Here is a 25,671-nt window from a genome sequence, read left to right on the forward strand (position 1 = left end):
TGTAAGAGGCTGACCATGGCAGGGAGCCATCCAGGACTGTCCCACCCAGCACACATCCCAATGGCACAAAAGACATGAGGTGCACATCTCACCCACTGTACATAACAGCCACCAGTATCTGTAAGCATGACAGTGTATGTGGTCCATGTGCCTACTGTACAACATGACTGTACAATGAAGTACACATCTACTATCTGTAGACATGTACCTGTCACATAGGTTCATAGGTATGTAGAAGACTATCTTCATGAAGGCATATATTAGCCTAGGCAAGTCGTGCAGCTTTCTCCACCCCATTGGGTATTCTCCTAAGCCTTAGTTCTAATAGTTAGTACAATAAGCCCCTTTCTAGTAGGGCTGCTGATGTGATGCCTGGTGTGAATTGTCTGTTTCCCATCCACTCATCAAGGTTCCTATTGAAGAGTGTCAGTGAGGGGATCTGTCTGATGTACATTGGGACTCTGTTCCACAGTAAGGAAAGTGTCTGGGATGGTACTCTATCCCACCAGCATGTTGTATTCATTGTTGTAATGAGGTTCATATCCCTGGAGTGTGCAGTGCGATGCAATGTTGTTATCCGTAGATGGAGCATGTTCAACAGTTATGTGTTGGACATGGCTCTGTATGTTAGGCAGAGTGTGCCTCTGAGTATGAGGTATGCAACGGAGAATAGATTTAGTTTTACCAGTTGTGTTGCATAACAAAACTGTTTGAGGCTAGTAATCCTCTTGGTGAGGTACCTCTGTGGTCACTACAGCTGCTGGATATGCTTAGTCGAATACATCCAAAATGGTGCATTGTACTCAATGATGGGTCTGATGACTTAAGCCACCACTACCTCTTTTAATCCTGATGCAAACCCTTTGTTGAGTAGGTGGGCCACATAGGATTCCCTAATCACTTTGTCAACATGGTTGTCAAAGGAAAGATGACTATCTACTTGTGTCCCCAGATCCCTTATTACCTTGTCAGTTTTTAGGGGGTAACACCTATGTGGTAGTTTGTGGGTACTTTGTTTTCACCAAAGGGGATTACTATGCATTCTTTCACATTGAGCTTGAGGCCATGATTCTGACACCACACATCTGTCTCATAGAGTTCCTTCTGGAGAATATTTGTGTCATCCGGGGAATGTATTATGGCAAACACTTTACAGTTCCCAGCAAACTTAGTCAACCACAACCCTCCTGTGTTGGCATGTACTTTTGAGAAGTCTATACCAAACAGGAGGGACCCCAGGACTGAACCCTGGGGGACACCAGTTGTTACCGGTGTAGAGTCCTACATGTAGCCAGCAACTCTTAATTTGTGGGCTCTATCTGTGAGCCAGTTTGCAATCCATCTTGTGATGTATGGATTCATGCCCAGGTTGGTGAGTTCATCTATGATACCTGACTGGGGAATGGTGTCAAAGGCCTTAGCAAGGTATAGGTAGACTGTGTGGAGCTCATTTCAATCATCTGTAGCCTGGGTAACTGTCTCAAAGAAACCACTCAGTTCAGAAGGCATGATCTGCATTTGACAAAGCCAAACTGGGTGTGCTCAACTGTGTGAAGGTTCCCAATGTCTTTATTGTTGACTTCCATTATGATTGGCTCCATTGCCTTGCAGATCAGACTTGTCAGGCTCATAGAGCGTGAATGCCAAGGGTCTTTTGTGGCCCCACCCCTGTGGAGTGGGAAGAACATTGCTGTGCAACATTCTATGGGTACATATTCTGTAGAGAGGATGTAGAGAGAGGTGTAGGTATCCTTGATGAATATGGATACATCCCCACTCTATGTGCTATGACCCAGGTTCTGATGCTGGAAGGTATGGAATGAGTAGTATCCTGGTAGTGCTGGTGTGCTCTCTGGAGCCTTGAACTAGGTTTCTGTTACTGCACAGGTATCAACATTCTCCATACTGAGAAGTGCCTCGAGGGTGTGCATCTGGAGGCTGAGACTTCTGGCAATGAGTAGCATTTAGCTCACTTTGTGGTTATTTGTGTTGGTTATGGGGTTTGGTTTGTCCTGAGTGACCGGTGCTCTACATCTGAAGTCAACACCTCATTGGTCCCATCTGACCATAAGCTAATTACCCTACATATCCACATTCTGTCCCCACCCCACATTAAGGAAATGATGTTAAAATATTTTTCCAAAGCCAACTTCATGCTTCTTAAGACAGAAGTGGTGAATGTCAGGACACCCATGCAGATGAACAATAAAGTTACAACTACTGAATACTTCACAATTGCACTTTATATGCACTTACATGAGTGCATGCATTGTGCTATCGTAAACAGAACCAATACACTGTCCTCCAAGAAAAGGAAGTCAATCTGGTAGTCCCCTGCCATAAACAAACTCCACAACAGAAGGAAGAAACTGTTGCAAAAGAGGGTAAAATCCCATGAGAGGAGGAGCTCCCTGGTCAGCCTCAGTAAGAAGCTGCGATCCCTGATAAAATCTCCCAAAGCTAGTTAGGAAAACAAAATTGCCACTGATTCTAAAGACAACCACAAAGCATTCTATAGCTATGTTAAGAATCTCAATAGCAACACTCATATCTGCTCTGAGTTACAGCACAATGGCACTAAATATACAGACCCAACTGATATTGCCAACATCCTGGCAGATGGGATCAGTGTTAACTTTACCCCCCCCCCCCTCTCACTCATGAAAGAGCCCATCTCTATACCGGAATAATGCAAAGTTGCTGTCATCACGGCTGCACAGGTAAAAACCACTGTCCAATGCCAGAAACACAGCATCCATGGGACCAGATAACATCCCAGGCTGCGTTCTACATGAACTACAGAATGAACTGGCACCACACCAAAGTACCATGTTCAGTCATAGCCTCACCTCAGGCTTTGTGTCTGCTGAATGGCACACAACAATGGTTATCACACTACACAAGGGGGGAGCCACTATAGACCCCAGGAACTAGCGTCCCATTAGCCTGATAAGCCTGGTCTGCAAGGCCATTGAATGTATCATCATGGAACTTATAAACAAAAAGACATTGGTAATCTCCAAACTCTGGACCACAACCATTTTGGGTGTAAAAGGCAGATCATGTCTCCTAAACCTGATAGACTTATTTGAAGCAGTCACCAAAGCCATAGACAAGGGTAAGGTGGTTCACACAGCCTATCTAGATCTTGCCAAGGCTTTGGACACCATCCCCCACTCTGGAATTATAGATAAACTCACTAAACTAGGTATAAAACTCTATGTCACAAGATGGGTTGCCATCTGGCTCACTGACAGAACCCACACTGTGAAAGTAGCAGACTCCAAGTCCAACTTCAGACCAGTGACAAGTGGAGTACCACAGGGTTCAGTCCTGTGTCCTGTTTGGTATCCATGTCCCTGAAGTACAGGCTAACACAGAAGGTCTTTGGCTAATGAAGTTCCCAGATGACTGCAAACTAGGAGCCATAATCAAAACTACTAACAATGTGGACATCCTACAAAAGGGCCTCACTGAGACAGATGCCTGGTGTCAAAGCCATGGCCTCAAGCTCAATGCCAAAATGTGCATTGTCATCCCCTTTGGTAAAAACTCTGTACCCATGAACTACAACATAGGCGGTAGTATACTTAACACTGAAAGTGTGATAAGAGACCTTGGGACAAAGGTGGACAGTAGACTCTCCTTTGATAATAACATTGCCAAAGTGTTTAGAAATTCCTTCTATGTAGCCCACCTAATCATGAAAGGGTTCACCTCTAGATCAAGAGAGGTCATTGTGCCCCTCTACTCATCACTCATTAGGCTCATAATAGAGTACAATGCCCCATTTGGTATGTACCTTAATCTGCACATGCAACAGCTGGTAAGACCACAGAAGTACCTCACCAAGAGGATCATGGGCCTCAAAGAGATGTCCTATGCAGCTCGACTAAAGAAACTCCAGCTCTACCCAGTTGCTTACTGCCTGCTCAGAGGTGATCTATGCCTGATGTATAAGGCCATGTCCAACCTGGAATTAATGGACATGCTCCACCTCAAGAAAACCAAATCTCTTAGAGCCACACGCTCCAGTGAATTAAACCTCAGCACAGCAATAAACAGGACATACTGGAGGGATAGATTCCTGTCCCAGAGACTTCCCTCGCTCTGGAATAGAATCCCAGTTGATGTTAGGCAGAGACCCTCGTTGACTCTCTTCAAGAGGAATCTTGATAAGTGGATGGGAAATTGTAAATTTACCCCTGGGATCCCTTCAGTGGCCCTGCTAGACAGAGGCCCAGGAAACTAATTTAAAAGGGAGGCAAAAGCCAACACATTATGGCTAGGCTTATAAATGCCCTTGGGCAGATAGCCTAGTACCTACCTATGAACCTATTCACCTTTGAGCCTTGCCTAAAAAAGGTAATATGGAGACAGCAACAGCCTTGGCCAGTATTCAGAAGCATAGGGGCGACAGGTGCAAACCATCTGTAGCGAAGCAACAAGGCTTGTCTATCATGTCATCACAGGCAGACAGAGACTGGATCCCCTTTGAATGACACCAGAAGCTCAGCCAATTGTTGAAGTTTATCATCTTTCTGTTATATTGCAGTATCATGTAGATGAAAGTAAGATGCTACTCAAGGTCAGGGTCATACCAGCCTTGGCTAAATGATCACAGAGCCAATATATATCTTTTGTCATGTTGTTCTGGGAGATATGTCTCAGATCATTCACACTGACATGTACAAAGAACACGTCATATATGTACCTGTTCTGGAGTGATGTAAGTGCGTGTGTTATGTGGTGGATCATAGCACCTGACAGACAACTGACAGTAACCTTCCCCTTGCCCAGCCTAGTGAGTGGAACATCTGTGTGCCTGACTATGAAGTCACCTATTACTAGTGTGTTGGGTATGTTGTTTTGCCTTAGGGCCTGTTGTGAGGCACACTGCTTTGGTGTATTATGTGTTTTCTGGCGTGTGCTTGGAGGTGCATGTTGCTTGCATGTCTGCTTAGGAGGACACTCTCTTTTTCAGATTAATATTTGTATTCTCCGAGTATGGTAATGTATATTTATGTGTGTGTTTTGCTGGTGCTTATATTGTAGGTCTATGTGAGACAATTTGGTGTTGTGGTTGTATGACCCTACTCCTCTTGACTGTATTGTCCAGTATTGGGTTGACAGAGCTTAGCCACCGGTTTGACCCTGTGTGTGTCAGCATGTGGTGCATCAACCCATATATGATATGGTCATGGCCTATGCATACAATACACTCACAATACAGCTAGCATGATAAGCCTGCTGATGTTAGCAAATGTGAAACAAACCTTTGGGCAAACTGACAGCAAGTAATGTCTGTATTGCACCCTGTAACTCCATATTGCTTGATGAAGTGTAAAGACGTACTTAGTTTGGATTAAGAACACCACACTTGCCAAGTGTGTGTGTGTGTGTGTGTGTGTGTGTGTGTGTGTGTGTGTGTGTGTGTGTGTGTGTGTGTGTGTGTGTGTGCGTGTGTGTGTGTGTGTGTGGAGACTACTCACACACCTTAAAAGTGGTATACTCATCTTTGTCAAGTCTCATGATGTCACCATCTCATGATGTCACCATCCTACAAATATACCTGTGAAAACAAGAAATCCTAGTAATGTGTATAGTGCACCGTGTAAATGTGTACTGCTGTAGTATCAAACGTAGTTAGGTACAGGTTTGAATCCTGTGCTTGCCAACTGTATGTGTGTGGCAGTGTGTGGGTTTCCCTGGGGAGGAACACCCTTTTCGGAGACTACTCACACCCCTTAAAAGTGGTGTATTCATCTTTGTCAAGTCTCATGATGTCACCATCCTACAAATATACCTGTGGAAAAGAGAAATCCTAGTAACTTGTATAGCGCATCGTGTAAATGCATATGGCTGTAGTATTATAATGTAATTAGGTAGGGGTTTGAATGCTACATTAGCCCAGCTGTGTGTATGTCTCTCCCTAAGAAGGAGTAACCTTTTTGGAGACTACTCACACCCCTTAAAAGTGGTATACTCATCTTTGTGAAGTCTCATGATGTCACCATCCTACAAATATACCTGTGGAAAGAATAAATCCCGCTAATGTGTATAGCACATTGTGTAAATGCGTGCTATTGTAATATCATAATGTAGTTAGGTAGAAGCTTGAATGCTGCACTTGCCAACTGTGTGAGTGTGTGTTTCCATGGGAATAAGCAATCTTTTTGGAGACTACTCACACTCCTTAAAAGTGGTATACTCATCTTTGTCAAGTCTCATGATGTCACCATCCTACAAATATACCTGTGGAAAAGCAAAATCCTAGTAATGTATATAGCATGTCATGTAAATGTGTGCTATTGTCGTATTATAATGTAGTTAGGTAGGGGTTTGAATCCTACACTTACCAACTGTATGAGTATGTATTTCCTTGTGGGATAAACAACCTTTTTGGAGACTACTCACACTCCTTAAAAGTGGTATACTCATCTTTGTCAAGTCTCATGATGTCACCATCCTACAAATATACTGTGGAAAGGTGAAATCCTAATAATGTTTGTAGCGTGTCGTGTAAGTGTATACTGCTTTACTATCGTAATGTAGTTAGGAAGGAGTTTGAATCTTGCACTTGTTGACTGTGTGTGTGCTCCAGGTGTGTGACATCGTTGGCCAATGTGGAGTGTGTTTTGATTTTTCTAGTGTATGACATATCACAATGACAACTGTATGTGCATTACACATGTAAGGTAGCTGTGGGGCAAATCCATATACATACATGTGACCTCAATTATTTCATAGGTGGGTACTCTGCTTTCTCCATGAACACATCCTTTATCTTTGCCAGAGCGTGCTGGAGCTTTCCAGACCTTAGGTTACTTCTGTATGCTTGTGACAAGCTTAGCCACTGCAGTGATCCCTGGGCTATGTCTTCCAATTCACATCCACTCATCAAGGTTTCTATTGAAGAGTGTGAGTGAGGGTTTATGCTTGAGGTATATTTGAAACCTGTTCCAAAGCAAGCAAAGTCTGGCAAAGATGACTAATCATTATAGGTGTGCAACAACCTCTGTGGATCTGCATGCAAACCCTTTATTGCTTATGTGCTCCACAGAGGGATTTCCAAAGCCCTTTGGTAATGTGATTATCAGAGGACAGATGACTTAACACATGGCTCTATGTATACATTAGTACCTGTTCCACATTTTGGAGGCTACTACTTATGTGGTACTCTGGGGATACTTTGTTTTCTAAAAGTGGATAACTATGCTTTCTTTGGCTTATAGCTTTACAGCATGAGTTTGACACCAGGTATCTGTCTATATGATACCCTTTTGGAGGATGTGTGTGTCATCTGGAGAATAAAGCATAGCCCACAGTATGCATTGTCATCAAACGTGGGCAGACATATCCCTACTGTGTTTGCTTGTACCTAAGAAAGCTATATGCCAAACAGGAGTGGTCCCGGGACTGAGTGCAGGTGAATACCACTTGTTACTGGCATAGAATAGTACATGGAGGCTGCAAATGTTACTGTGTGTCCTACATCTGTGCTTCAGTTGTCAAGCCATCATCTAACAATTGTTTATGGTCAGGCTGTTGAGGTTATGTATAATACCAGTATGTGGGATGGGTATGAATTGCTGGTGAGCTATAGCTTCGCTGTGTTGACCTCCCCTCCCTCACCTATAGCCTTGTTGACTGGCTTGAAGTCTACTAGGTGTAGGAACCATGATCTGGCCTTTAGAGAACCTAAGTGGGTATGGTGCAGTGTTTGCAGGTTCATAATGTCTCTGTTAATGAGTTCCATAATGCTGTGCTCCATAGCCTTCCAGATAACATTTGTCTGGCTTATATGGTGAGAGCTTCCAGGAACTGTTGTAGTTCTACCCTTAATCAATTTATGTTAACATTTGCACTGGGTGTGACGAGGGTGGACAGGTTTAAGAATAAGCATATTAGAGGGTCAGGCCAGGTTTGAAGGTTAGTAGACCAAGCCAGATAGGCAGGATTAAGTCGGTTTGTACATGTGCTGAGGAGGGATGCAGAGTATATTGTGAAATAGATGCTAAGGATGAAGCCGACAGGTAACAGGAAAAGAGGAATGCCTAAGATGAGGTTCATGGATGTGATGAGAGAGGACATGCAGGTGGATGGTGTGACAGCGCAAGATGCAGAGGGCAGGAAGAAATGGAAACAGAGGATGTACTGTGGTGACCCCTAATGGGAGCATCCAAAAGGAGAAGAAGAAGAAGAAGACGTAGCTCAACCCTTGTGGACTGTGAACCCCATTATCGTGTGTCATTCCACAAGTATGTAACCTGTATAGACGCTGCATCTGGACAGAGCGTTTAGGTAAGTGGTGACTTCATATGTCAGCTTGTGTATGACACAGCCAGGGACACTGTCCAGTACTATTGCCACTGTGGTGTGTACTTTGTTAAAGAGATGTTTTAACTAGAGTGTCTGTGAATCATCAGGTTTTACATTCTTCTGGTCTGGAAATGCAGCCCTTGTGTAATGACAGGGTGGAGAAATCCACATTTAAACTGTCTGACAAGGAATTGGTAATGTCAATCAGATAAGTGTACTTTGTGACCATTTACATTAACTGTGACCCGATCTGAGATTTCCCCTGTAGATTATGAACAACACTAAATAAAGCTTTAGTGTTGTCTTTGGAATCCTTGCCATTTTGTATTTTGAAGCTTGCCTTGTATGTTTATTGAGGGATTGTATTTTCCCAATGATACTGACCAGAGTGGTTATCCCTTCTTGGTATGTAACTCTTTTTTGGTACAACTTCACACCTTCTATTATATATTTAGTTTATGGCAGGGGTCCATGAGACTAATGCACTTTTACTGTATAAGTGAGAATTTCTTGTGTTTGTGATAGCACTGTCCGTGCAACCCTGTAGGTGAAGAGTGTGCATTAATAAAGGATTATGCAGCTGGGACAGTGTTAACCTTAGTAATGCAAACCAATGACAGATAGCAACAACAGCATCACCCACAGCACAGTGTCAACCTGTGTCATATACATGTGTACTCAAGTTCCAAAATGTGTGTAGTACAATGCATACTGGCCATCAATAGAAACTATGGAGTGTTAACACTAGCCAATACAGGGCATGTCACTCTGCACATGTGTCCAATATGCACGTACATGCAGACAGTGCACCTCCACCATGTTCACAAATGTACACCTGCAAACTTGTGCCGCACACAACCCACATTTACTGTCCACTGTATAACACATGCTGACGCAACTACACACATCAGCTAAGTGGCACATGGGCAAACAAAACACAATTGGAATAAACACTGGTGGAAACAATACAACATTGCTAATTACAGCTTTAATGCATCATGCCTGCTCAGCTACACCTTCAAGGATACCATTACACTTTACTGCTGACAATATGTTACATATTCAACCATTGCTATACTTTATTAAAGTCACCCTGTGCATCAGCACCATGTTAGCCTGTTCCTGAATCAGTGTTACAGCTAACAGGAGGTGGCACAGGTTTCATCATATGCACAGGGTGTGTTGTTGGTTTGCCAGAGGCCTACACTGAGCCATACAATCGACATGTGTGTGTGAGTGAGTGTGTGAGGGCCATGAGTACTGTTATGGCCCAATGTTGAGGTCATGTGTGCGGGTATGTGTTTGCCTTAGGTTTCTGGTTTATGTGTGTGTGTCTGCATGCACACAGTTCCACCATGTGGCTGCCATATATGGGGATTTGTGAGACAACTACAGACTGTACCTGACAGGCTTTACAAATCACCATCTCTGGCCACTGATACGGAATCTGTGCCTGGCAGTGGTGCTACAGACAGTATCAGGTACTAATCCAGACTGGGTACTATCCTCAGAGGTTGACATATGTCCATTTCATCTAGGTCCCTGCTGGGACTGGCCAGAGCCACGTGCATGTGGTCTTCTATAATGGTCTATGGAGAGCCCCCCCCAACATTGCTGGGGCTGGTACTGGCACTACGGGAGTGGCTGTGACTTGCTGGACATCCACGGTGACCTCCAGCTGCTGATGTTGCTGGCATATGTCCACATTGACGTCTCAACCGTCCCGCACTGTCCTGACCCATGGACCTGACATTATGGAGGACATCCAATGTCTCACCCCAATGTCTATCAATGACCTCAGTGTAATTATGAATAGAACCTGCTAGGTCATGGATACTGTCATTTACAGAGGTGTTATGAGCCCTCTGTGCCCTTAGTCCCTGTCTGGTGTACCGTTCTATTCATGTCTGTGCCTCTATGACAGCCTGGAACATGCATGTGGTAGAAAGAGGTGTGGCACGTCTGCCAGGGGTATGATAACCAGCAGTGCTCTGACGAGAACCCCTGGGCATCTGCCTATGTGGTACCATTCCAGACATCTGGCTATGGCTGCTGTGTCCTGATACATGTGCCATAGATACCACACGGTCCTGCCCAGTGCCAACCGTACACTGCCCCTCAGCTAAGGGCAATGGTGATGATGGATGTACAGGCAGTATGACTGTGTGCATGGATGGGGTGGAGACTTGTGTACTGTCAGTTGGTGGCCCAACAACAGACCCTGACAAACCTGCCTGTGCCTCAACACACCTATCCTCATGATCACTGTCCGTCTCAGTGACATCAGGTTCCCTGCTGTATTGAACCAGCCCCACCTCGGCACCTGTGAGAGGAAAACAGGAAACCAACTTTAAGACCAGAACATGATGTCAGACCACATGCACACATGCACACATGCACACATGCACACATGCACATGCACACATGCGCACATGCACACATGCACACATGCACATGCACACATGTACACATGCACACATATGTGCATGTACACATGCACACACACACACATGCACATGCACACATGCACATGCACACATGCGCACATGCACACATGCACATGCACACATGTACACATGCACACATGTGCATGTACACATGCACACACGCACACACATGCACATGCACACATGCATACATACATATACACTTCTCCATAAAGCAAACACACACACACACATACACACATCAACAGCAATCTCAGAACATACACAATAGCAGGTGATGGTGAGGTACAGTATCACAAGCAAAACAGTCATATCACACGTCAGCATGCAGGACATGTGTTGCTCAACAACATGCAATGCATGTGTAGACAGTCCTTGTTACTAACAGTATACATGGCTTTGATGCATGTGTTTTGCTATTAGGTGATTGGCCTCCCCTGGAATGCAATGCATACATGGACACAACATTGCTGTGCAAGTATTCAAAACTCTGTAATGTACTGTGCACCATAACTCACAGGTCTACATACCATGGCTGGATGTGTATCTGTGTGTCAGATAGGTATCCAGTGCTGATTACAGCCTCTGTGTCTTTAGCAAATAATGGTGGACACAGTTTTAGCACATGCATGATGAGTATTCACACAACATAATCAGTGGTGCATGTATAATTGATGGAATACCATTCGTCCACATAACCAATGTACAGTAGTTAAGGTGAGTGTAGATCATATTGTGGACATGCCAGTGTCATCCATGACATGGCATGCTAAAACACAGCTGCATATTTAAACATCACACATACCCAATGTGTGTCATATGACCTAACCACTCAATAGCATCACAAGACATATATGTGTCAGTTGTGCAAATGGTGATTGGTATGCATATTGTTTAGAGGTGCATATGTTTGCACACACACAACATTGAGGTGTATAGCAATGAAAGCTATGTGTAGTACTGTGGTTACAATAACTGGATGGGGTATAGTACCATAGGCCATCATCATGAAGCATCATGTGGTCACTCAAGGCTACAAATGTTTCCCAAACCAGCACTAATCATGCTGTACCGGAACTGTACTACCTTGGCTATATTCACCATTTCACAACCAGTTGTTACATGGGTTTGTAAGGAGGCCAATAAGGAGAATTCCCTGACATGAATGTGTAGTGTTTTGCAGAGTGTTTAAATGCCCCATGATAGGCCTCTGCCCTCAGGTATATTATGTGTAAGGTGTGGATGAGATTTTGGATACTGGAGTGTGTCTGTACAGAGGGTTTGTGAATCCTTTATGTGTAGCATGTTAAAATGATCTGTGTATGACATAGTTGTGTATGTTATGTGCATGGTGAGTATCAACTTTGCATATCCAATGGTCACTACAGTGTAGCCACATTTGTTTGAGATGATCTGGGTATTGCATGTGTTTGAGGCAGCTAATCACATTAGTGAGATGTGCGTGGTCTTACACCAAACATGCACATCATGCATTATGGGTAGGTGTGTTACATGTGTTACATGTGTACATGGCCTACACCTTAACTATGACATGCACTTTTTATTTACAATAATAAATGTAGAACAAACTCACCAGCATCTGTCCGCTGCCTTGATGTCACCCCACAGGGACCTACATAGAGATGAGACAGTTTATCAGTGGCCACAACTGTGGCATTGCTACTGTGTGTTTGCAATCTTACAGTAGAACAACAGCTTACATTCACAGGCCTACTGATTATGTTCCAAATGATCAGTATTGCACAACAAGCTCCACATCTTCTAACTACACACTCCACATCTCACATATGCATGATCTACCAATACAGATAACAGTAGTCTACAGGTATGCCATGTTACCTGCATGCTCCATGTGTGCTTGCTGGGTGGCTCCAACCTCCATCATGATGTATGTCTGCTGCTGTTGTTGTTGGGCAGGTGCCACCAGGCTCAGGAGCAGCTCCTCTGGTGAGTGGGGATGGATATTAGCACCATCTCCTGTTGCAAGCTGTTGTCTCCACACATCAGAAGCACGCTGATGGACATGTCATGCAGCATACACACACAAGGTCCACACTGCTGTAAGTCCCTGGACCTCACAGCTGAACTGTTGTGCCTTGCTGCAACACAAACAGGTGTCACATGTGAACACACACTAACATTAGAGGGGGTATATATAGCTACAAATGCTAGATAAGCATACTAGACTGCTACAGCAGTTGCCAATGCTAAGCTACACTTTAATATGACTATCATGCTTGTGTTGCTCTGTCACACCCATGTTTTTAATGGCAGCACTAATCCTGCCAACAACCATTGGCCACACTTCTGTACAGAACACAGATGACATGGATCAGATTTTTGACATTTAATGCTGAGCTACACATTTCACAGGTATGTCCCACTGCCCACAGGTACACACTGTATTGTCCATAGCAGTAGTTAAGCAGGACATCTGTGCATAGATAAGTACTGTTGCCACATATGAATGGTTCACATTATGTAGATTACTCTTCAAAAACATCTACTACATGCTAGTAAATACATATGTGTCACATACCTTTCCTTTGTATGATTTGGCATTATTTCTTTTTCTTTTTCCTTTTCTCTGTCTCTCTCTCTCTCTCTCTCTCTCTCTCTCTCTCTGTCAGTCTCTGCAATAGAGTGATTGAGTTTGTTGGCAGCGATTGCAGCCTGCTTTTGTAGGTATTTGCACATGAGCATGTGATGGCCTCTACACCAATTAGTGGCCACCATTTGCCAATTGCATGCAGCCTGCTGTGTAGTAATTGCAGTAATCACTGTCATAGCAACCCAGTACTATAAATTGCTAACTCAGGTAAGCGTGGCCCTTTCAGCTTTCCAAGATGGAGATCATCCTTGTTTGCTGTGGACATCATTGTTTAAGACAGAAGGTTGGTATAGTTCTTATATCAGAAGCCAGGGGTGTTGCCAGTGATTTAGATTTTGTACTCAGACCTAAATGTTGCTGCTTCCAGTACACACTTGCCAGTGTAGAAATGTACTCACCCCCTCAAAATGCTAACCCAAGATACATGGGAGGATGTACTTTCTTTTCAAATTTTACAATTAACTGCCATACAAAGCTAGTTATTGAGAAGTATTCCTTTGACACAAGAATTGTTTGTGAACTGCTATACTGTGAATATTCATTTACTCAGTTCTGAACAGTTTATGCTTTTTTAGTGTTGACATTAGCAAAAGCTGCTCAAGAAAACTGGACACATTTCAGTACTGTGAGTATGCTTACCTACATCCTTGGTAGACCCTGCACACACAGGTATATTCTACATTTCGGTAAGGGTGCAGAAGTACAGAGAGCATATGTATTATTGTGTGAATTTTATCTTGCTGGACTTACAGGGTTGCTGTGTACATGTTAGTTTATCAAGGCAAGTAGTCTGTCTGCGTAACTCCCAACTGTGGACCTATTCACATGGTAGCCAGAGATTAGCCTGTTATTCTTTGCCTGTGCACCACACAGGTCTTTTCAGCACTAGAGCAATGGCATTGTTACAGTTGGTTGCTACCAGTACATGGCTACATCCTTTTGTATTTCAGTGTTGTATTCCTACATAAGGGTATGCTTCTAGAACTCCTTCCAAAACTATTTGCACAGTGTGTAACAGCAGAAAGGCTGCTATGCCTCTGTGTTTCTGCCTCTCCCAGACCTCTCAAACACTCAGGTACATATTTGAACAGACACAGGTAAAAGTAGAGAAAAAGTCAGGGACACCTTTAAAATATTAGTGCCATTAAGTTGACACTTTGAGAGAACCAGAGCATATGGATTAATACACCTTTTCTGAAGTAAAAGAAGTGTCTAATTCTTAATTATTGTCATTACTCATTACGTGTAATTCACCACCTTTCTGGCTAAAGTCAGTAGTTTTTGGAGGGATTCAGAGGGACAGAGCTAACTTTTGTTTCAAAATCAGGGATATCCCTGAAAATTAGGGAAAGTTGGGAGGTATGGCCTCTGCCCTAAACAGATATGTCAGTGTTTGTCCTGCTGTGATACTGTGTGGGGGTTGATGGTGTAACATTATTTCCTTTAGAATGGCTGCTTCTCTTATCACAGTCATGTAATGTAATCCCACATCAACTGTTGGTAAAGATCCACAGAACAAGTTGTGTGGTATGGCATTCCTATTTTTCCTTTACATTGACTCATTCTGATGCATGATATATTTATTTCAGCACCAACTTTTTGTATATCTACTGTGGCTTAGTGGTACTTCGTGTAGTGTGAACAAGGTCCCGGGTTCGAGACTGACAGAGGTGTTTTATTTTGCTGCTGAGCAGAACAAGGGCCCTCACATACAGAGTGACTAAGACACTTTTAAGCAGTTGTAAGTGGGTTTGCGCGTGTTTGCGCGATGCTTAACAATGCTTAGCTAAGCGCAAACAAGTGCACACTTGCGCAAACCCACTAATTACTGCTTAGTAGTGCTTACTCCCGCTAACCCCCGGACTCATTTCTTTGAAAGAAAAGAAAATGGGGAGATAGGTAAGTGGTGAAAAAGGGGCACAAAGAGGGAAAGACAGCAGGGAAAATAGCTTGGGATGTGCAGGACGGGTGTGGGGAAGGTCCATAGCTATCCATTTCTTTAACAGCAACAGCTGTGCATTTGGAATAAATTTGGAGGTAAATATTAAACCTTCAACCCCTAAGAGAGGGGTGAGGACAACAAAGTATGTTGTAATGCCAATTAAAGTACATTTTATGTGTCCAGGGGACATGTGTGCAAAATGGGCAGCTATGTATGGGGCATAATTTTTTTTTGCGAGTAGATTGCCCTTTTTTTCAGGTGAGAGTGGAATGTGGGGTAGGGGAAGTAGGTATATTTGGGGAGGTAGGTTGGGGCGGTAAACAGACAAGACAAACAAGATGCATACAGGGGCAGAATATGACACATGTGGTGGGTGAACACTATTGACGGGGAGGGATCTTTGGAAATCGCAAGCCCATGAGCCCACAGATGGCAAAAGTGGAACTGACATCCCCACCCATGGGCAGTCACCACTGCACCTTCATAGCCCAAAGGGTGGCTGTGCTGGGGGCTGTGTAGGAGGGCAGGCTGACCCAGGAGTTGTGCAACTCGTGCCTCAAGCTGGCATAGAGGTTCTGCAACAGAACGCTCGATATCTCTACGCACAACAGCCCGGACCTTTCCAAGGGTGATAGGTGGCCCTCCTCCACCCACGCTTGCACGGCAGGGCCGAGCCCCATCCCCTGCAGCTCTTCCACCTGAAGGTGGCACAGGGCTACCGTAGGAGGAGGTCCCAGGCTGGGCACTGAACCTGCTGGTGCCAGGTGCCATGGCCAGGTGAGGTGGGACAGGTGGGTCCGCTGGGACTGGCCTTCCCATATGAACTATGTTTTGGAGAATTTAATAAAGATATGGGTTAGTAACAGTCAACAGCATTCCCAGTTAGTTATAACAGCATGCAGAAGTATTCCCATTAACCCAACTCACCAGAGTTTCAACAGTTGAAAAGCAAGCATAACACATGCCTATCTAGACCAATAGTGGACATTACAACAGAATGCAGGTTTAATTGATGGCAACAGGCCACCAATATTGTGGTATTTGAACAGGGCACATGCATAGAAATGAATGCAAATATTTATAAACCAACAGGACATATGTCCCAACAAATGTTTTGAGATTAGACATACCCACTGAGATGTGGAATTGCATTTTTTATGCACATACAGTAGGGTGAAAAAGATAGCTCAGTTAACAACTTATATATCCTTCTAGTTTACACTACATTCCTATTAACTGCAGTTATATGTCCCTTACATGTATTATTACACTACCCAATGTCCTTCTATTGTGCAATTGGATTTTGCTAGATCATTATATACATGAGCTGTATCTGACATACAAACTGTCCAGGATGCAGATGTTACTGCTACATATTTTGAGAGTTGCTCACACACACTACTGCTGAGATGGTACACTGACAGGTCTACTTTCATATAATTATCTAGATATGTTCAGGTGAAATTATCAGTTATATGTTAACAGCTCCCTACATTTCTGGCAGCACACTGACATTTCTGGGAAACACAATACCCAGCTACTCATGTGCCAGATTAACCTGTACATGCTGGGCATGAACCAACAGTTAAGGGCTGTAAATATGCATAAATGCTACTGGCATTTCCTTCATCCACTTTATATGGGCCTACCCAAGTGTGGGTTAACTAACACTGCTTAATACAACAGTACTATTTCTAAAATGCAACAGTACAACAACATATTAAAGAAAATCACACAGACACACTCCAAGAATTATACCTTTATTAAAGATTTATTACACCTTTATTTATTGGGTTAAAACACTTTTTTGAAGGCTCTCTCATTTATTTTATATAACAGTACATGCAGAATAATTATTAAAGAATTATTATGCCTTTATTTATTGGGGTAAAACACATTTTTGAAGGCTCTCTCATTTATTTTGTATAACAGTACATGCAAAATAATTACTAACCTGCCTGGTGATGCAGCCTTTGCAGCCTATCTTCATGGGCTTGCTGATTCATAGCCCAGACACCTGCAGCTGTGAAGTAAATGCAGTGATAATGAGACATACCTATCCATAGTATAGACAAGAATAGCAATTCTTAAATACTTAATACAATGGCTACTTACTCAGTACTGGGGCATTTGCCATCCCACAGGCCTCCTGGATCCACTGGTCCAGCTGATCCTCCTTACGTCACTTCAGGTCAGAGTAATGGTGCCTGACCTACTCACCAGTCCGAGTAACTCCAGTGGCACTGGTGAGATCAGAAGCTAGACAAGTTCCAGGCCTCTGTTTTGTATTGGGTGCCCTGTTACTGGCCCCGCAGGAGTCTTTCCTCATGATTGTGGACAAGGAGCCAAACCCTTACTTTGGTCTCCTCAATGCCCCAACTATGCGCTCGAAATTGAGTGCCTTCTCCAACACCAGCCATGCTGACTGCAGAAGGGAGCTACAACCAGTTATGGCAAGTATTCCCACCTGTGGAGCTTAAATATCCCTCATTTCCTGCACTTATTTGTGATTGGCCAGTTTTGAAAAAACCCAGCTGTAGGCACACCTGCTTAGCTGATGCTAGCAATGTTTAATATTCCTTTGATAGATATGTGTCTGTTGAAAGTGCATGGCTATGAAATGCTGTCATGGCTTAGTGGTTATATACTGTGACTATAGTGCACAGTATCCCGAGTTCGAGCCCTGTCACTGTTTTTTATTTTCCTACTGGCCAGACCAGAATGGTTAAGGTACAGTAAAGGAGGTGTGGCCGTGTTTAGCCGACTTTGCTCAACTTTGCCCACCTTTGTTCTGCATTGCTCAACGTTGCCTGATGTTGCCCGACATTGCTCGACGTTGCCTGATGTTGCGCTGGTTAGCATGGTGTGCAGCTATGCACAAACATGTTCCATTTGCGTTAGTTTGCATGATGTGCAGCTCCATGCAAAGACATTGAGCTAGTTAACGCAGTGCTCAGCTACGAGCAATTAAATATAAATATGCTCAATACTGGTAAAAATATGCTTAGCAGTGCTTTACATTGCTTAAAATAATTTACTCATGCATCAGTATGCATAACCATTTCACCTTCCTATATATATATATATATATATATATATATATATATATATATATATATATATATATATATATAATTTGTTCACTACTACATATAACATTTCAATGCTTTTTACAAAACTTTAAATAATACATGTCAGGAAATATATTTGTATACAGATTTCCAACAGAAAATGAAAAGCGTAGTGGTAGGACTCGAACTGGGAATGCCCCCTTTTTGTGTGAAGGCTCTAACCACTACCTATCGTTATTTCACTTAATTTGTATATATTTTTCTTATTATCCTCTTCGGTGTCTAAACTGCTAATTGTAGCTAAGCAATGAGCAAACCCACGCAAACACGTGCAAATACGGGCAATTATATCGGAAATGAAAAAAAAAAAACATCTCTTTTACTTTTTTGTACAGGGTTTACTATATGGGGGAGTTTAGTGTTAGAGTGTACACATGTGAGCAGACTCACTCATGTAACTAGACATTTCCTGAGTTTCAAATTTGCAGAGGCATGTATTTTTGGACTGATCGGCAGTCCAACATGCCCCCCCTACACTCATCCATGCTGCGTGTTAGCTTTAGAGTTGATGCAGTGCGCCCTCATTAATATGCATGGTGCGCTGCCGTCTTACTCTTAAACTTGCTCTTCCATGTAAGACTAATTTAGTCTTACACGTAAGATTAGTGAATCCTGGGGATTGTTTTTTAAGTTCTTCTGTTTTTAGTGGTCTTAAGTTTCAAATACATTTAATATTTATATGATTGTTCAAACTTGGCATGTTGTCTACATTCTGGTTCAGCTGATAATATTGTTCATAAGCTCCTAATCAGCTGCCTAAATCCTGTCTTATTTCATATAATGTTACTTTTAACAATAACAGTTTTTGTACTTAAAGTATGATTGGCCAAGTATATGCAAGGAATTGTTTTTGCTGTTGTGTGTATGGTATACATGTATTTGTAGATGTTCTATAACAACCTCCTGTTTTCTCTGCCAAAATAAAAGCTGTCATAGTCACTACATCTAGGTAAATATATGGGATTTCTGAAGTTGCAGCTAAACCATCCTATAGACTCAAGTGTTCTCTATGCATATGTTAGATTTAAAAATAGAGGCCACTCAGTATGCCACACTCACTACAAAACAATGTCATTTTTGTTAGCTTATTAATACTTATGTGATATGAAGTGTTGCACCTCTTGCAGCCTATATATCCTTACATTCCAAAGCATTTTCTAAAAAATCAAGTTAAAAAGCATAAAATACATAAATATAAATATTTTGTGAACAATAAAAGCTATTAAAAGAGTACAAACAGCAAGGTTATCAGTAAAAAGTTGCCTTTGAATTGATAGTTTGTCACAATCTTTATATCAGTACTGTAATATATTATTATCCACAGAAACCCAAAATATTTTTCTCTGTTTCACAAATAAATTGTCATATCCTTGAAACTATATTTACTTTTGTTAGCAAGACATAAGCTTACACAAGACAGCAAAAAAGTTCCTTTCTATATGTATGCTTAATCAGAATCAGAATCAAATTTATTGGCCAAGTATTTCAAGATACAAGGAATATGACTCCAGTTTCACTGACTGTCCAAGTATGAATTACATAAACAACATACATACAACTATTAAGAACAAGACAAATGACATACATACATGCAACTATTAAGAACAAGCCAAAAAAATGTAAATATACATATGCGTATACATACAGGGTACAAAGTGCAGCTCACTACAGGAAATACTGAAATAAACTCTGAAAGAAACAAGTATTAACAATACTCAGAGGCTCGGGAAATAGAATACCCCAATAAGGTGAGTTAACGGTTTATGAACGTGATGGCCTTTGGAAAAAAACTGTTCTTATCTCTGCTTGTTTTGGTACTTATTAATCTATAACTCCTGGCAAATGGTAATAGTTCAAAAATATCGTGGCCTGGATGTGAAGGGTCGGTGATGATTTTCCCTGCCCTTTTCATGACTCTGGAATAGTACAGGTCCTGTAAGGAGGGCAAATTATTACCAGTGATATTTTCGGCGCAGCTGACTATTCAATATAACCTATTTTTGTCGTGATTAAACAGAGATCCAAACCACAGTGTTACAGATGAGCTGAGAATAGACTCAATGACTGTTGTATAGAACTGAATCAGCAGTTCCTGTGGGAGTTTGAACTTCTGTCACAGAAAGTACATTTGCTGTTATGCCTTTTTATGCTGGACCCTATACTGGTCTCCCCTCAAGTCTCAGGAGATTATAGATCCCAAAAACTTGAAGGATTCCACAACTGACACAGCAGTATTAAATATAAAAGGGGGGATAATATTGTAGTACCACTCCTGAAGTCCACTGTCATCTCCGCAGTTTTAAGCCTGTTAGGCTCCAGATTATTCTGACTACACCAAAGGGCCAGCTGCTCAACCTCTCATCTGTATGCAGACTCATCACCATTCCTGATGAGCCTGATGATAGTTGTATCGTCCACATATTTAATAGATTTGACAGGGGCATCCTTAGAGGTGCGTTCATTATGTCATTAATGTAGCGAGAGAATAGCACTGGGGAGAGCACACATCATTGGGGGTCACCTGTAATGATTGTGCGATAGCTAGATGTACATTTCTCCAGTTTCACCTGCTGTTTCCTATTGGTCAGAAAATTGGCGATCCATTGGCAGGTGGAGACAGGAACGGAAAGCTGGGAACGTTTCAAGTGAAGAACTTCTGGAATTATTGTATTAAATGCAGAGCTGAAGTCCACAAACAGAATCCTAGTATATGTCCCTGGGTTGTCGAGATGTTGCAAGATATACTGCAGGCCCATATTAACTGCATCAACCACTGACCGGTTCTCTCCATAAGCAAACTGAAGGGGGTCCAACAAGGAAGCTGTAATATCCACCAAGTGAGCTAACACCAGCCTCTCAAAAGTCTTCATGACCAGTGCTATGTCAAATCAACAGGCCTGTAGTCAATCTGCCCTGTTATACAGGATTTTTTAGGGACCGGAGTGATCATGGCTTATTTGAAACATAAGGGAAATTCAAACAGCTCTAATGATTTATTATAAATATGAGTAAAAACAGGAGCCAGTTGATCAGCACATGTTTTTAAACAGAAGGGTAAAACTCCAACTGGACCAACTGCTTTCTTAATTTGGTGGCTTTTAAAGAAATGACACATCCTCTTCAGAGATAATTAATACAGGTTGAATGTGAGAATGTGTGGAAGAGAGAGTCATACAAGTTTAAACACTAACAGATCTGGTGACAGTGTCATTTTTAGCCTCAGGCTTATCAAACCTGCAGTAAAAATCATCCAAGTCATGAGCCAGTTGGTAATTAGCTGTAGTGTAGGGGATAGTTTCCTGTAGTTTGTAATGTTTCAAAGACCTTTCCACACTGATGCAAGATCATTGGCTAAAAATTGTTTTTTTCAGCTTTTCAGAATAGTTTTTTTTATCAGTATGTTCCTTGCCTGTCTAAAAATATTCTATCCCCTCTTCTATCCTTGGCTTGATGAAGCTGCTTAATTTAGCAGTAAACCAGGGTCTGCTGGTGTTAATTTTTAACCAGGTCTTAGTGGAGATGCACATATTTTCACAGAAGCTAACATAAGATGTTACTGTGTCTGCCAGTTCATGCAGGTTAGCAGCAGAATCTTCAAAGACACTCCCATCTGTACAATCACAGCAGGCTTGCAGCTTCAGCTTTGCCTCAATAGTCCACCTTCTCACTGTATTGGTCACAGGTTTAACAGATTTTTACTTGCTCTTATAGATAGGAATCAGGCAGTGGTCAGAAAAGCCCAAAGCTGCAAGGGGGACAGCAAAATAAGCATGTTTTAACACTGTATAACAATGATCCAGTGTGTTCATGTCTCTGGTAGGACACTTTATATGCTATGCAAATGTAGGAAGTTCATGGCTGAGATTTGCCTTATTAAAATCCCCCAGAATAATCAGAAGCGAGTCTGGATAATTCTGCTCCAAGCACATTATCTGATCTGACAGTTTTTGTAGTGCCACCCTCACACAGGCTTGAGGTGGAATGTAAACACTAACCAGAATAAATTAAGAGAACTCCCGAGATGAATAAAAAGGTCTACAGTTGGCACAAAATGTTTCTAAGTCAGGGCAGCACATTTACTTACAACTGCAACATCAGTACACCAACCTTCATTGATATAAAAGCAGATTCCACCTCCTGTACTCTTCCCTGATGCCTCCAATACTGTGCCCGCTCTGTAAAGCTGAAAGCCAGGCAGATGTAATGCAGAGTCTGAAATGGGTTAATTTAGCCAGGTTTCTGTGAAACACAGTACAGAAGAAAGTGAAAAATCCTTGTGAATTTCATTTTGAAGTAACAGTTCATCCTTCTTACTGCATAGGGAGCGGAGGTTTGTCAGATGTAAACTTGGGAGTACAGTTCACAAACCTCACTGTCTCAGCCTAACAAGTGCACCTGTGTGCTTCTCCCTTTTGCGATGTCTTTGTCTACCTTTTCTGCTGACAGCTGCTGCTCCTCCAGCAAGATATCCAGAAAATCTCTTAATTGTGAAAAATCTGATGTCAAATTGCACAAAATGAATTGCCAAATATTCAAAAATTCTTCACAGGTATATTTAATTACAGTTGAACACCAAAACAACAGGACAAATCAAAACAAAGGGAATACTAGAGAGCACTGAACTGAGGCTGCCATTCACAGTGCCATCTTGTTTTTTTTTTATTTGTTTTAATTAGATTTTGTTTTAATGAGATATTTATAGAATTATGAAGAATTATATTTGTTTGACATTTGTTTACTGGAATAGAACAACTGGGATAATATCCCATTTTCAGCAGAAGCTCAAGAAGAAAAGCTCCATATTGACATAATATGGTTACAGTTAAATAAAATTATTAGTAAAAATTCAGCTTCAGCTCATACAGTGTGAAACTATAAATACATAGTGCAAATATTTGTAGAGCTGTAACAATCTGAAAAGAGCATTGCCAATAGGTAAAGTATTCACAAGTTACATTTCACAGAGATGACATTAAACACACAAACTCTTTAGAACAGAGATGACTAGATGATATAGCCTAGGCAAAAATATATTTGATCTTTATCTAAGAACTTAATGTTACTAATTCCTTCTCTCTGAACATTGTGACAGTATGTTGGTGATGGAAGAGGAAGGGTCCAGTTCAGCCGGGGCTAGTGGAGAGGCAGAGCCAGTTTTATTCAGGTTACCTTTAATATGTTTGTTAGTTGGATTTGTTTATATGATTAATTATACAGTCTCTCAAGATGTGCAACTTAAAGTGGAATTATGACTGTTTTCTTCTATATCATCCAAGAATTCATTTGATGTTATGCTTATATTGTAAGTAACCCAGTTTTATAAGTAAACATGGAAATATTTTATAATCTCATAATTAGTGGCAAGTAGATGCCAACAGCTCTAGTACTGTGCACTGTAACTGGGCATTGACAATGTGATTTTCTTTGTCCCACCAGGGCATTTTGCGCCATATCCCACAATAACGTATACATCTCTAAACTGTGAAAATATGAATAATAAGAGATATCAGTGGTTGATTTCTCCACTGCAGAACATGTAAAGATTAACAATCTTAGTCACTGTTGCAGTATTCTTAACATAAGGGATACCCTCCCAAGGGTAGTCCAACATCCAGCCAGCATACTAAAGCCTTACGAATATATAGATTTCTTACATCACATATATGCTCCCCGCTCAAGACATAGGGCATACATGTGATGTACAGATGTACATACCTCAGAGCTTCTTCGCCACCAGTCGAATGCCATCATTGATCAGTCTTAATGTTCCTTCTGTGCTGGTTACCGAGCTGTTTTTCAGATAAGTGCCCCATTGGGGCTTCTTCTTATCAATTTCTACTTTTATTTTGGTGGGTTTATGTGACATCCAGAAAAGGGAAATGTCAGTGTGGGAGGCAGATTCTCTTATGTTTGGGTGCTTCTCATGATTATACACAGTATACTATCTGCCAAGTGTTTATCCCTAAGACCCTATGTAGTCATGTGTCCTCCTTGTTGATTTACCTGGAGAACCAGCATCTTAACTTGTTGGTGCAATGTGCTATGGTGGAATCCTCATGTCTCAAAGGTGAGCTGCCTGCTAAGAAAAATGGCAAAAAAACTCAGGTCTGATGTAGCTACTGTCCCGCTTCCCACGAACATTTTACTCAAGCTGGTGAAGGCCCAAAGGATTACCTGGTTGTTATCTTGGATTCCTCGCCATAACCATGTCAGAGGCCATCATGGATCCAATATCTTGCCCATCTTGTTCGGCTTTGCAAATATGCACTCTGGATGTTGATGGGGAACCTCAACTGATTATATCAGAGGGACTAAGGGGGATACCGTAAATTCTAGTTTGGGAGGAGATTCCTACTACATTGGTTGACTGTTAGCAAGGCCCAGAGAGTAGGAGTCCTCTGAAAAGGATTTGGATTCTGAGGAAGAGTCTTTGGCATATTCTTCTCAAAACCCTTCTCCCTTGGATTATGGACCAGAGCAGAAAGATTATATTAATCCAGACTCTTCCCTCAGAAGAATTCTCCTTTGGGGATACTATTTCTTGGATGGTGGAATATTTCAAATGGGACTATTCTCAGGTTTCTGATATTCAAAAGAGATATTATGAACTCACTGCTGGTTTTGGCTGCCCTTTTATATATCTTTTCAGCAGCCTATGTGGTCCCTGATTTTCAAACTCCATCTCCTAAGAAACCTTTACAAGGTGCCTGAGGATTGTAAGTTCTTGTACAAATGTCTTCCTGCCAGGGGTGGCTCGTCCTATCGGACTTCTGGACTGCAGCCCTCCTACCTAGAAAAAAAAAAAACAGAAAAATCACGAGTCCTGATCCTCTCTGCATGCGTGGACAACTCAGACTGCCTTTATCAGCAGTCCGGATATGGGTAAAGAGGTACCCAGCAATCATTGCTGTGAGATACCAGGAATCTGTGCAGTGACAACTGCACAGAACAGAGGAACTCCGGACTGCTTCAGCCACAGTCAGAACCAGTGAGGAGGACTGAGCTGCTCTCGCAGGACTTTCAGTGCACGGGCTTCGTGGATAACTGCTGGACAAAGGCTTCAGGTAGGTGTTCAGATTGTGGGCTTGCTTCATTGACTGGATTTGGATTACTTCATGAAAGGTAGGTGAAGGCTTTATGGCTGGGGTTTTATACTACTGCTGAACAAAGGGTGTGTGTGTGTGTGTGTGTGTGTGT

Source organism: Protopterus annectens, chromosome 2.part0 (assembly GCF_019279795.1).
Source record: "Protopterus annectens isolate FY-2018-M chromosome 2.part0, PAN1.0, whole genome shotgun sequence".
NCBI lineage: Eukaryota > Metazoa > Chordata > Ceratodontiformes > Protopteridae > Protopterus > Protopterus annectens.